Source organism: Sturnira hondurensis, unplaced genomic scaffold (genome assembly GCF_014824575.4).
Source record: "Sturnira hondurensis isolate 20B ecotype Veracruz unplaced genomic scaffold, ASM1482457v3 Scaffold0008782, whole genome shotgun sequence".
Taxonomy (NCBI): domain Eukaryota; kingdom Metazoa; phylum Chordata; class Mammalia; order Chiroptera; family Phyllostomidae; genus Sturnira; species Sturnira hondurensis.
In genome coordinates, this window is record NW_028081413.1 from 6,487,527 (window position 1) to 6,494,522 (window position 6,996).

A 6,996-nucleotide genomic window follows, 5' to 3' on the forward strand; every position below is an offset into this window, starting at 1 on the left:
AAAATTCACTTTTGTGTACATCACTTTATTTGACCCTCATTAATTTTGAAAGAAAGGAGATTGGTGAATAAGGTGAAATCAGAGACATAAAATGATTTGCACAATGTTGCATGAGTGATTTGCTTTTTATTAAATCCTCTAAGGAAAGCTTCTGGGATTTAGTCTAAAAGTGAGAAAGAGAAGTCAGAGAAAATAAAACTTGTTTTTCTTTTTATTTGAGGGAAAGGATGCAGTATAAGGAATTTAGAAAAACCAGAATTTGTACAGCATTCAAGCGCCCAATTCAGTCTGGGATTTTTTTATATAAATGCACAGTTGTGGGGTGGGGCAGGGGTTGGTTAGGAACCTAGTACTAAGAAAGGAAGAAGACTTTGATGACCTCGCTCTGCTTCCTACTTCAGGCCACACTACTCTTTCTCTTCCCTTGATCCACATGGTGGGATGTGAGAATTCTTTCCAACATCCCTTTGCAAGAGCCCATTTTGGCTGTTCTTATGGTAGTGACTGAGTTTCAAAGAGGAAGACCCTATAATGTCTCCCAGGCCTACTACAAAGGGAATATAAGTCATCAGATAGTTGGATCTGGATCTGGGCCAGGATAACTCGACTCTTCTTGTAGAAGGTGCCATGGGATCTATAGTGATGGCAGGTGATGGGAGACGTGGGTCCCCTCAGCTTTACATCTTGTCTGAAAGATGATAACCATGCTAATAAATTTAGTGCCACGTTCTTTACAGCACGCTCATCCGACCCCTAAAATAGGGCAATAAACCATAATGGGGTCCATGATGCTTTCAATGATTAGACACTCATTTCTGTTCTTCATTTTTATTTTTCTGCTGAAATTTGGCTTTACTGATGTGCTTTCAGGAGAGATGGGAGAGGGCCGTGGTTGAAAAAAAGGTCCAATTCTTAGAGATCTGAGAAAAATTGTATGTCTATCAAAATAAAATCTAGGCTCTCTAAAGGGGAAGCCGTAGAATTTTTGCCATTGTATGTACAGCGAATACATAGCCACATCATAATGAACAGAGCCTGTTTGGGGGCATTCCTGTGTATTTTCAGAGTCATAGGTTATTTTATGTTATTAGCACCCTCATTAAGAGAGGCACCAAGTTTTTTCCTTCAGTGGATAGTAGTTAGGTTAGGTATAACTCCACCTCCCAAGGCTTTTTTGAGAGTACAAGGGCATCCAGAGCAGAGTTCGTGGGACGTGGCCCTGAGACCCAGAGACAGGCTACGTTTGCAAAAAAAAAAAAAAAAAAAGTACAGGAATAACAGTTGGGGTTGAAGAAGATACTTTATTTGGATTGCTTGCCCTGATACACAACGCTGAAAATTGGTCTTTTCAGCTATTCAAAACAAGGCTAAAAGGATGAATTTCTTTGCTGCTGGTCTCTCCCTCTCTCTATTTTTTTTAACTAATTTTTTCAATGACAGCTGAAATCATAGCAGTTAGACATTAATAAGTCTTATAAAGTGATCACCCCAGTAAGTCCAGTNAAAAAAAAAAAAAAAGAAGTACAGGAATAACAGTTGGGGTTGAAGAAGATACTTCATTTGGATTGCTTGCCCTGATACACAACGCTGAAAATTGGTCTTTTCAGCTATTCAAAACAAGGCTAAAAGGATGAATTTCTTTGCTGCTGGTCTCTCCCTCTCTCTATTTTTTTTAACTAATTTTTTCAATGACAGCTGAAATCATAGCAGTTAGACATTAATAAGTCTTATAAAGTGATCACCCCAGTAAGTCCAGTACCCATCTAGCATCATACATAGTTACTACAATATTACTGACTATTCTCCATTTATATTTTATTAAATATTTGACTCTTCACTTCCTTTCTAGACACACTGTCAAGACCTGAATGCTAGATTCTTACCAAACTCTAATCTGTGATACTTATCCACAATTCAAGGGAAACTGGGTACTACTCAAAATAAAGCCAAAGAATTAATGGTGATAAACCTCAATTCCAACTTCATCCAGAAACTGAAGACCCTCAAATATCCTTCTAGCGTGAGACCTTGTCCTGCAAAAATTTTAAATTATCTCATCTATCCTTATCTCTCACCTAAGATTCTTTGTATTTGTGAATGACAATTTTTCATCAACAAATTAGCATACTTTGTGAATAATGAAGTAAGATTATGAGAGAGAATCATGTGTCTTGGAGATCACCAGGCAAGGATCTTGCCAAACTTCTTGGTGATTTTCTTTTTCAAAACTTTTGTTTGACAGAGAACCTTTCCCTTCGAGGGTTAGGGTAGGTGAAAATTGGTTAGGAGAAAACAATGTCAGTGCAGATAATATTTTCATCTGCATTCTAGTCTTCGGAAGGCCCTTAATGCAGGGAAAGAACCCAAATTAGTAGGAGGATATTGTGGGGGAAGAGAAATACACCAGACGGACTGAGCAATATCAAGGAACTTGTGGGGTCCCTTCAGCAGAAATGTTGTCCATTCTATCGGGAAGTGAGTGGACCAAGTGAATCAGAGGATACTGCAGGGTGCTTTGCTGATTTTCCAAATACAGAGTTCATACTGCTGTGGTCTGCACTCCTTTCTAGACTTCGGAGGTAAAGCACTGGTGAGGGGAGAGAGGTTGTGTTGAGGCAGTAGTAACTGGAAAATATTCTTCATTGTGGCGCTTACTTCTTTGACTTTTCCCCTTTGAAACAATATGAAAAAAATCTTGCCCTTGTGCTACTGGCTCATCAGAACAAATATAATCAGGGTCATGTACTGACTAATTGAGTTCCTAGTTTTGGATATTAATAAGGGCCTTTAAATCGCTGTAATTCCCTCATCTATGCTAGAAGGGAGATCTTACTCAGTAATTTAGAACTGAATCATATATAGAATTTGTACAGACATTAAGTAAATTGCACAATTGAACTTTCTTTCAAAGCTGTAGAAAATTCACGGTAACACAAAACTTTTATAACCAAAATGAGGAAAGGAAGCACATAAGTTTTCAACTAAGCATTCTGTGACTCAGTCAACCTGATTTGGGCAAAACATATCCAAATAATCTAACTTGATGTGCATCCTCAGTTTCGAAGTTACCTTTGCAAACCGGAGAGTTCCAGCTTTGTGGGGGAAGGCTGGGGAAGAGGACCGGGGTACACAGTGACAGCGTGGCCACGGCATGGAGGCATTGAAGGCCTCCAATGTGACCAGAGAGGCACAGGGTTGAACTCATCAGCACATTTTTATATGATCCTGAGGAGCTTGTTTCACTTCAAAAGTATCAGGAAGTTTGACTGAATCACCCAACGTGCTTCCCTAGGAGCTAAAAGAGTCGTGTTCTCTAGACCTCAAAATTGAGCGAGTGGATGAATCTAGCTGCTGGTTGGTGGGTAACGTGATCTGCCTTTTGTAGCCAGCCAGAAGCCAGATGTCCCCTCCCCTTTGATCTAAATAACACTTTAGGCTGCAGACAATAAGATTGGTTTTAAATTTATTGTCTCTTTGATTTCTGCATTCTAATGCTTTTTAAATTCTTTACACAAGACAGGGCTATATATAGGCGACTGGGGTGGTTCAGTGGAGGCCAAAAAAATGCCAGTAGCTTTTGAGAAGTGCCTCGTAGAGCCTCGTGCGTATTTCTCTGCAAGGAAACAAAGATGACTTACTTGGGGCAGGAACTTTTTTGTTTCCAGTCATTTTACCCCAAAGTTTCGCATTCCTGTTCCAGCCAGATTTTGGAAAAGGATTTTTTGCAGAACCCCCCCTCTCAGCAAAGCGCTAAAGCAGAAGAATCCAATTTAAGTGAAGGAACCTAAATCAGAACGTCTTCCTCTGTAACCTTCGTCCTGGTTAACATTTCATTCCAGTCCTCACTATGCAGCCTGAGAGGCAGCCAGCTGAGGTCAAGAGCTTGATTTCATTAGTCCTTTTGATGGTGGGGATGCAAATGTCTGAATCCAGCCTCACCCCTTGAGGAGTTCCCTGGCATTTGGGAATCTTTTTCAATTAGTACTAAGTGAACAATCGTGACTGGGCACACAATCAAATGAGTAAAAACATTTGGCCCAGTCCTTGCCCTCAAGGAACTGTCCCCAAAAGTTCGCCTGTTCTGGAAAGAACACCAGAAGTGGGGAAGGCAGTGAGACACACATGAGCAGAGCAAGGACAATGGACCAGGTGCAGAAGGTCACCAGGCTGAAAAGCTTCGGGTGCCTACCAGGGGGGAAAACAAGAACCTCGCTCCCAGTGTTTAGACACTCTGACCTTTCGTATTGCTGGTCATGCAGTACAAACTCTCTCCAGACCTTTCTTCCCCTAGCAAGTTGTTAGTCATGTGATAGACTTTCTTGAAGGAGGAAAGTGGGGCCAAAGACTGGCTTCATGTGACTCCCACGTGGGCCCTTGCATGACCACTCCCTTAAGCATTAACCTCTAGGGATGACATCCAGACCTCAGTTGTGTTTCAGCTCCAGGCCCAGAAAAGCAGCAAAAACAGAGGAGTGACACCATGGCTGAAATCAGTGGAGATCATGACCCTGAAAGGACATACCTGGAAAGTTGATGAATGTTCTATGGAAATGCTCTGTTGGGACTTCCCCTAAAATCCCCACCCTTAAAAGCCATTAGGACAGAGAACCCAGGGCACTCTCCCTCAGGGGGAACAAGGATGAGCCTTTCCCGTCACCCTCCTCTTTCCGTCCTCTTCCCGTCCTCTCCCCGTCCCCCCACCCCCCAGGCTAGTTACCATTACTCTTCTCTCTCACAGCCCCTTCCTTTGCTTCTGTAACTTGTTTCCTGAGCTCATTTCTTTTACCTCCATTAGAAGAGCCCACTGCTACTTCTACTTCCATGCCTTTCTAAATAAACTTTCTCTTATAGTTTGACTCTTGGTTCTGAAGTCTTTTCTAGCCAGAACTCAAATACTGAGGTTGCTGAACCAAGGTCCGGTCTGACTCCACTGGTCTAACACTCAGTACCATTTCTGGCCGCCAACAGAAGAATGACAAGACACGGGGTTCAAGTCTCAACACGTTTCGTTGCAGCTCTGTGACCTTGAGTGAGTCATGGCTTCCCCTCATCTCCGTTTTCTCTTCTGGAATATTAGGTGAACTCGTACTGACCTAGCATTTTATTAGATTAGAAAGCCTTTTCACAGACGGATCTTATTTGAGCCCAATAATCACCCAGTGAGGTAATCAGGCAGCGCTGTCCATATTTTGGGAGGAGGAAGTTGAGCTAAAGGATGAAGACTTTTTGGAAGACTCATGACTAGTGTGAGACAAAGGCAGGACTGAGACTCAGATCTCCTGACACCTTCTCTGGAGCTCTGCGCACTTCATGAAACTCACCCTGCCTCTCTGCCTGTGAGTCACAAGGACCAGAGGGGTTTCGTCTCTAAAAAGGGTTTGCAAAGGAACAAACTGATTACAGCAAAATTCTGATTCCTTTGCCCCCAAAAGCCCCTATGAACTTCTCCCAGAAGGAAGAACAAGCCATGAAAGACTTAGGGAGTAAGAAAACAACGAAGGCTGATTTTTTCCTGTGGGCTGTGGCGCTGTGAACCTTGGCAGCAATGGTGGCAGAGTCCTGAAGGCTCCCCTTTGAGTGAACACCTCTACCAGATTTTCCAGTTTGTTTTCAACCAATTTCTTGGGTATCAGGTATTAGGCCATAAAAGCACTTCTTTCTGCTTTATGGTTATAAACTAGGAATGATGGCCACAGCTGAAGTTTTTAAGTCTGATGAGGATGGCCCCCAAGACTGACTCTGAGAGACCTGATGGCTAGTCAGGAGGGGTTGTGAAACCGGGAGCAAGGCTGACCCTCACCATGGCTAGTAATCAGGTCTCCCCTAAAAATACAAAGGCAATATAAGACCCCGTCTGGGTACCCAACAGCATTACCTAAAAAATGGTAGCAAAAGCGTTTTTTAAAAAGCCTGTGACATCAGCAAATAGAGGGTTATATTCAAATAGGTGTACATGGAGACAGGCTCTCAGAACTGTTGGTGTGCTGGCTTCGCTCATGGTTCATACAGAGGTCTCTTGAAGTGACTGCTTCAAGGTGTCCTTTTGGAACCGGGGCCCACCTGCCTCTTCTCTACACATTCATCCTTTTTCCAAAAAACTTACAATTCATCCTAGCTGAAAGAAGACCTCCAATGTGTTAAATGAATGTCAGAGAAGAGGTTTTAACAGCATGATCAAATTACATTAGACGGCCCGAGGAAGAACTCTGTAGGAACTATGGAATTTCATTCCAAAAGACCTGAACCTCAGTTTGTACTCAGTTCCTGAGAATGAGCCCTGTCCTTAGTTAGCTCAGATGCACGGGCTCTCCTGGTCTCCAGCCTGGCAGACGGAATTGGGTGCTCTCAGCAATGAGGGCTGGTCTACAGGTGACGTGATGCTGTAGGCATGGAGGTGGGGTGCTGCTTCTTGGATTCTGCATGAAGGAGAGATCACTGCTAGGAACTGAGATCTATATGTCAGTGTGTCCTTTCCAATCCTGGAGTCCAAATGCACATGTGAGCACCAAGTAGCCCAGAAGTCCCGTTGCCCTCCCTTGCACTAGCCCAAATCGAAATGTGAGGAGAGGAGCCAGGCAACACCATTTAAGTGGGAATTGTCTGCTCTACTTGGTCTGGGGATACTTAAACATGAAATTTAAAGTGTAAAAAATATTCCAGCTCTATTGTCTTACAATGCATAGTTACTTGTGCTTTCTAAAGTGCTACTATCTGATATCACCTCATTCTTCTAACTTTGTTAGAAGAGGCATGAATATGCATTCGACAGACTGAGAAAGCAAGATTCCAAATGGTCCAGCGACTTGCCTGAAGTCCCTGAGCAGAGTTATGACAAGACCCCAGAGTCTCAATGCTGAATATAGAGCTTTTCAAATTATTTGTTTATTTTTGGCCATAGAATCTGACCTGCATTAGCCTCCAAGTCTCCCTGGATGGGAATGAATCTGTGGCTACCGTGACTGTTTTGCTTTGGTTTTTTAAAAGATTTTCTTTCTT